At 39.1% G+C, this 7577-nt stretch overlaps 1 protein-coding gene across 1 annotated transcript in view; it reads left to right on the top strand.

Moving 5' to 3' along the window:
• The first annotated feature begins 324 nt into the window (after positions 1 to 324).
• LOC128700691 (cell adhesion molecule DSCAM-like) overlaps positions 325 to 7577 on the top strand; it is a 191676-nt gene continuing 184423 nt past the window's right edge. Inside the window, exon 1 of the mRNA XM_070086969.1 lies at positions 325 to 1048. The gene's annotated coding sequence lies outside the window, so the exon portion shown is untranslated. The remainder of the gene's footprint in view (positions 1049 to 7577) is intronic.

Genomic DNA, 7577 nt, shown 5'->3' on the forward strand with positions numbered 1-7577 from the left:
CCCCGCAGGAACACTCCTCACACATTCCCCACCACGTAACGGTGAGCCAGCTTCAGGAACGTGATGCTTTGAACCTCTTGTCTTTCCCTTTCGGAGAGAAAGAATTTGTTGAAATCTTAGTGTAGATTTTCGGTGATTGCTACTAACGCATCTTTCACGTTTATCTTAATATCCTCCTCCACAGAAGATGCGAAGCTGTGGCGAGTGTCTTTATTTTCGTGTTCGGAATAAGTTGCAGAAAATCGAGTATCACAGAAAAATCACACTGTCCTTCTTTATCAAGTCCCAATATTCCTGAATGACTGCTGGAAAGTTGTCACTGCTGGAAAGTTGTCACTGCTGGATAACTGTGTACTGCCAAGTGCCAAGTGAGCTTCAGTCGTCAGTTATCCCCGAGACCTGGTGGGGTGTAGACACGCGCGTTCTCTTCCACCAGCTGCTCGGCTCCAGCAGTTTGGCGGCCGCCAGCCATGTCTTGACCTCACCTGTGATGTGCTCCCAGTACTCTTAGGCTGTGTTGTATATTATGCTCGAGTTTTGTACTTACCTCTATGTTTGAAGGGGTTGAATCTCAGCTCCTGGCCTCATGACTGGTGTGGCGTGTCACGATGTTGTCTGATAAAGCAAAACCTAAATGTTTGTAGTGAAGTGATATTTTTTTTATTAAGACAAAATGCACTTTTATTTATTCGTTTTTCATACACACATAACAACTTAGACAACCAGATTAAATTACCTCGATGTACACGGAAAGTTTGTAATGCTCAGTGATGTGATATTATTAAATGAAAACGATACTGCTCATGATAAAACAGTACTAAGCAATGATCTGAACGACTTGACCTGGATTATTATATAAAAGAAAAATACCCATTTGAAATTCCTGTTAGAAAGGAGAACAGTGCCACCGATTTCGTTAATGAATAAAGTGCATAAGACTAAGATAAAGAGGTGTACTTCGGTGGGCCTGCTGGCCCATGCGAGGCCGGGTACCATTTACACTAAGCCATTACCTGATTCCTCCTCGCCACTCACTGAATCCCCCAAGGTAAGTCTTTAAGTGTCGTGAGTTTAAGGAAGTTGAAGGTGAACAGGTTGATTAGACGGCTGCTGCTGCTGCTGCTTACCATCTTCTAGGGTCATGGCTTTGTATTTGATACTAATAGTACATGTGTGTCCCATCTAAGGTTGCATTGACTCGTCTGATATCTTACTTAGACTCTACTCTCGGATGTCTTTCACAGACTACCATGAGATACCTTGTTTAGACTACTGTGTGATATCATGCTTAGACTTAACTGCGTGATATCTTGCTTAGACCATTGTGAGATGCTTTACTTTGGTTTAACTGTAATATATCTTGTCTAGACTATTGAGTGATATCTTGCTTAGACTATTGTGAGATATCTTGCCTAGAATACTGTGATATCTTGCTTAGACTTGGCTGTGTGATATTTTGCTTAGATTACCGTGATATATCTTTCTTAGACCACTGTGTAATATCTTACTTTGACATGACTGTAATATATCTTGTCAAGACTACTGTAATATATCTTGTCAAGACTACTGTGTGATATCTTGTTTAGACTACTGTGAGATATCTTGCTTAGATTACTGTGTGATATCTTGCCTAGATTACTGTAGATATCTTACTTAATCATGCTTGTAATATATCTTGTCTAGACTGCATAGGTTTCTGTGAGATATTTTGCTTAGGCTACTGTGTGATATCTTGCTTAGACTGGACTGATATATTGCCTAGATTACTGTGAGATATCTTGCTTAGACTACTGTGAGATATCTTGCTTAGATTACTGTGAGATATCTTGTTTAGAATACTATGAGATATCTTTCTTAAACCACTGTGTGATATCTTGCTTGGACTTGACTGTACGATATCTTGCTTAGACTACTGTGAGATGTCTTGCTTAGAATATTGTGTGATATCTTGCTTAGACTCTACTGTGAGATATCTTGCTTAAGCTAATGTGTGATATCTTGCTTAGATTTGACTGTGATATCTTGTCTAGATTACTGAGAGATATCTTGCTTAGCCTCTACCTTGAGATATCTTGCTTAGAATCTACTTGCTGAGACTTGACTGTGTGTTATCATGGCTTAGGCACGACAATTTATCTTCGAAGAAACTGACTGTATTGTTACTGGGACTTGACTGGTAAATTAAATGAGACCTGCCTCACACATTATTAATGTTTATCTGATAGATTATTAAGACTCTTATGGTAGACTATTGACTACTAAGATTTGTGATAGATGACTAAAGCTTGAGTGTTGGAATAAAACTTGACTGATTGATTACTTAGACTTAAATGTTAGATTTTTCTAAGATTCGACTGCTAGACTTCTTGAACTTGACTGATAGATTACTGAAACACGACTGTTTGATTACTAAGGCTTAATTGATAATCATTAAGACTTGACTGGATTATGTCTTTAGATCTAAATTAAAGATATTGTAAGACCTGCTTGAATAATATCTTCAAACTTAGCAGAATGATATCTTAAAACTTAGCAGAATGATATCTTAAAACTTAGCTGATATCCGTGTGATATTCCACCAAAACTCGACGGTTGATATTCTGCTAAGGACGCTCTTGTTTACTTGAGACAAGATTCAAGTCATTACCTACAGCTTTTGTTTTTATACATAGCCGTTCTCTGAGACGTTGCATTAGATTATTATTATTATTATTATTATTATTATTATTATTATTATTATTATTATTATTATTATTATTATTATTATTATTATTATTATTATTATTATTATTATTATTATTATTAATATTATAATTACTATTTTCACCAGAAGGCTTTAAGCCCGGAAGGCTATGCGCTGAAGCAATCACCCTCCCTTCAAGTGAGGTGCTTGATGCCGGTGAAGACCTCTTGATTCAGGGTATTAGAGCCCCGTTTCTGAGCGCCAAACCTGATTATCTCTCATTCCAAAGGCTTTGTGACCCTCTACGGGTTTACATTTTCACAATGAATGTAACAACAACACAGCAACAACAATAGGCATCTGCAACAGAGCGCTCACTGCCACTTTACCACACAGGAAATTAAATGTGAGCATATAACGCATAGAGTATTCATAACCCAGGATTCCATAACATCAGTCAGTCATTCTCTCATCCCAAGCCCAGCAAGCAATGCTGGCCGTTTCTCAGGCTTTGAAACTGTTACATGTGTGTGAATTCTTTCTGTTGCGGACTGTGAACCTCTCATAAAGGGATTTTTGCACAATTCTGCTCCTTGCTGGGTGACCATGCATGTTCTAACGTAGCAAAAAGGTGGTTATGGCCCCGCTTCTTCACTGAGTGCTACTAGGTCCTCTCTCTCCCTGCTCCATGAGCTTTATCATACCTCATCATAAAGCTATGTATGCTTTCTGCCTCCACTACCTTACTTGCTAGGCTATTCCACTTCCTGACTACTCTGTGACTGAAGAAATACTTCCTAACATCCCTTTGACTCATCTGGGTTTTCAACTTCCAATTGTGACCCCTTGTTTCTGTGTCCCCTCTGGAACATCCTCTGTGTGTGTGTGTGTGTGTGTGTGTGTGTGTGTGTGTGTGTGTGTGTGTCGTGCTATTCTGGCTTAAATAGCAACGCTCTTCTTGCCGAATAAAGCAAGCGAAAATTTGTGTATGCAGTAATTTCGCAAAAATCATTCTAAACCTACCGAAAAAATATATTTCATTGTGTGTGTTTATTAAATTATTGTAAACTTACATAAAATATATTTAGTTGGATTAAACTAAATTAAATTGCGCTTGTTATAATAAGGTTAAGTAAGTTTTCTAAGGTTCTCATGGTACAAAATTATTATTTTTTACCTTAACATAAACGAAAAATATATCTTTAAACGTATAAGAGAAAATTTTAGAAATGACTTAATTTTAAATGAGTTCTTGCTAAATGACCAGTTTTACCTATTAGGTACGACATATATATATATATATATATATATATATATATATATATATATATATATATATATATATATATATATATATATATATATATATATATATATATATATATATATATATGTGTGTGTGTGTGTGTGTGTGTGTGTGTGTGTGTGTGTGTGTGTGTGTGTGTGTGTGTGTGTGTGTGTGTGTGTGTGTGTGTGTGTGTGTGTGTGTGTGTTTGTGTGTGTGTGTGTATTCAAATATTTCTACTCACCTATTTGTGGTTGCAGGGGTCGAGTCTTAGCTCCTGGCCCCGCCTCTTCACCGGTTGCTATTGGGCCCTCTCTCTCCCCGCTCCATGAGCTTTATCAAACCTCGTCTTAAAACTGTGTATGGTTCCTGCCTCCACTACGTCATTTTCTAGGCTATTCCACTGCCTGACAACTCTATGACTGAAGAAATACTTCCTAATATCTCTCTGACTCATTTGTGTCTTCAACTTCCAATTGTGGCCTCTTGTTTCTGTGTCCCCTCCCTGGAACATCCTGTCTTTGTCCACCTTGTCTATTCCAAGCAGTATTTTATATGTCGTTATCATGTCTCCCCTGACCCTCCTGTCCTCCAGTGTCGTCAGGCCGATTTCCCTTAATCTTTCTTCATAGGACATTCCCCTTAGCTCTGGAACTAACCTTGTCGCAAACCTTTGTACTTTCTCTAGTTTCTTGACGTGCTTTATCAAGTGCGGGTTCCAAACAGGTGCTGCATACTCCAGTATGGGCCTGACATACACGGTGTACAGTGTCTTGAACGATTCCTTACTAAGGTATCGGAATGCTGTTCTCAGGTTTGCCAGGCGCCCATATGCTGCAGCAGTTATCTGATTGATGTGTGCTTCCGGAGACATGCTCGGTGTTATACTCATCCCAAGATCTTTCTCCTTGAGTGAGGTTTGCAGTCTTTGGCCACCTAGCCTATAGATTACTTAGACTTAAATATATATACTCTGTCTGTGGTCTTCTGTGCCCTTCCCCTATCTTCATGACTTTGCATTTGGCAGGATTAAATTCGAGAAGCCATTTGCTGGACCAGGTGTCCAGTCTGTCCAGGTCTCTTTGAAGTCCTGCCTGGTCCTCATCAGATTTAATTCTCCTCATTAACTTCACATCATCTTCAAACCGGGACACTTCTGAGTCTAACCCTTCCATCATGTCGTTCACATATAACAAAAATAGCACTGGTCCTAGGACCGACCCCTGTGGGACCCTGCTCGTCACAGGTGCCCACTGTGATACATCATTACGTACCATGACTCGTTGTTGCCTCTCTGTCAGGTATTCTCTGATCCATTGCAGTGCCCTTCCTGTTATATGCGCCTGATGCTCTAGCTTCTGCACTAATCTCTTGTGAGGAACTGTGTCAAAGGCCTTCATGCAGTCCAAGAAGATGCAATCAATCCACCCCTCTCTCTCGTGTCTTACTTCTGTTATTTTATCATAAAACTCCAGAAGGTTTGTGACACAGGATTTGCCTTCCATGAATCCGTGCTGGTTAGCATTTATACTCTTGTTCCGTTTCAGGTCCTCCACCACTCTCCTCCTGATAATCTTCTCCATAACTTTGCATACTATACACGTCACTGACACAGGTCTTTAGTTTAGTGCCTTTTTTCTGTCTCCTTTTTTAAAAATGGGAACTACATTTGCCGTCTTCCATACCTCAGGTAGTTGCCCAGTTTCCAGGGACGTGTTGAAGATTGTGGTAAGTGGCACGCACAACATATCTGCTCCCTCTCTAAGGACCCACGGGGAGATGTTGTCCGGTCCCATTGCCTTTGAGGTATCGATGTCCCTTAGCAGTTTCTTCACCTCCTCCTCATCTGTATGTATGTCGTCCAACACTTGTTGGTGTATTCCTTGCTGGTGTCCCCATCTGATCTGTCCCCCCAGAGTCCTTCCTGTCTCTTCTGTAAATACTTCCTTAAATTTCGTGTTGAGCTCCTCACATGTGTGTGTGTGTGTGTGTGTGTGTGTGTGTGTGTGTGTGTGTGTGTGTGTGTGTGTGTTGCAACCCCTGAATGGGTTACAATGATTATTATGTATATATAATGTATATTACCTTTTCATTTAATTTTATATTGCTTATATTTGCGATAATAGCTAAATCGTAAATGTATGACTTTATATTATTATTTGACTGTTATATTGTTATTTGACTTACGTTGTTAGGATGTACATAATATGTGCTCAGTTCAAGTCTTGATTGTCAAACTACTGTAATTATCGCTTGTCGCTCGTTATACTGCCGGCTTCTGAGCTGTGCTGTCCACGGGGCTATCACGTGATCGAGGGGGGGTTGTCCTCACCTCTCGTAAAGTATTCAGTCTGCTCTAGACTCGCTTGCTGGTTGGACAGATTGTCTGTCTCATTATTCTTGTTAGTTCTGTAGAACTCTGTTCACAGAACATTGTATAGACTTAGTGATTTTCGACGTTGTACTGAGGTTGTGTGTCACTTAGACACTCTGAGCATCTCAGGTCCTTAGCTATAGCTTCTGACCTAATTTTGTACTGGTTTCTGTGTATTGTCACAGTCGGGTTTTTCCTATGCTGAACTTAGATTCAGTAGTATGGGAGTTTTGTAACTTTTGTGGAGGATCTGCTGATGGTTCCTACTTAGTGTCGTTATATTATCTCCTTGATCCTGATTGTGTCGCAGTTGCTTGTTATATGGCTATTGGGCTTAGCATTCTTTTCATTGTTCAAGCAGACTGTTCTGGTTGCCAGTCGGTCAAGAAGTTATTTTATTTGAGGACTTTGTCAGTCACTTGTTTAAGTCTAGTCGAGTCGTGAGACATAGTGAACTACTTAGAGCACTTACACACATACACACAAACTTACTTGTACATATTTGTAATATCTTATTAAATGTTAATGTACCAGACGGTACTTAAGAATTATAAATGTGATATGTGCTTTCAGCACAATAATATTGAACTCGAGAGATTGATATTATTTTCATTACTGTGATTGATTTAATTTAATTTGATAATATACCTCTAGACTTAATAAATTTATTAAATTTTAATTTCTCTAGTTAGTAGCCTACCAGTTGTAATCCTGAAGCACTCTTGAATAATACTGAATTTTAATGGATAATTGAACAAGGATACTGACTACTTGTTACGAAAACCCAGTAACAGGCTGGATGCTAGAAGGGCAGTCCTTTCTAGTATTCACTGGAGATCTCTAAGCTTTTAGAATCGCGTTTTTTGTAACAGTGTGTGTGTGTGTAAGTGTGTGTGTGTGTGTACTCACCTAATTGTGGTTGCAGGGGTCGAGACTCAGCTCCTGGCCCCGCCTCTTCACTGATCGCTACTAGGTCCTCTCTCTCTCTCTGCTTCCTGAGCTGTATCATACCTCTTCTTAAAACTATGTATGGTTCCTGCCTCCACTTAAGAGAATTTCTCATTCGTGTTCTCAAATATAACATTGCTTTTTCAAGGAGGGACAACACTCACATATAATATAATAACATTATATGAAGGAAATATATTCCACCGTTGTGAGCACATAATTAAATCTTCTAATACACAAGCATCTGCTTTAATATCTAAACAAAATATTTGCTTCATATTTCATGC

Source organism: Cherax quadricarinatus, chromosome 20, assembly GCF_038502225.1.
Source record: "Cherax quadricarinatus isolate ZL_2023a chromosome 20, ASM3850222v1, whole genome shotgun sequence".
Lineage (NCBI taxonomy): Eukaryota > Metazoa > Arthropoda > Malacostraca > Decapoda > Parastacidae > Cherax > Cherax quadricarinatus.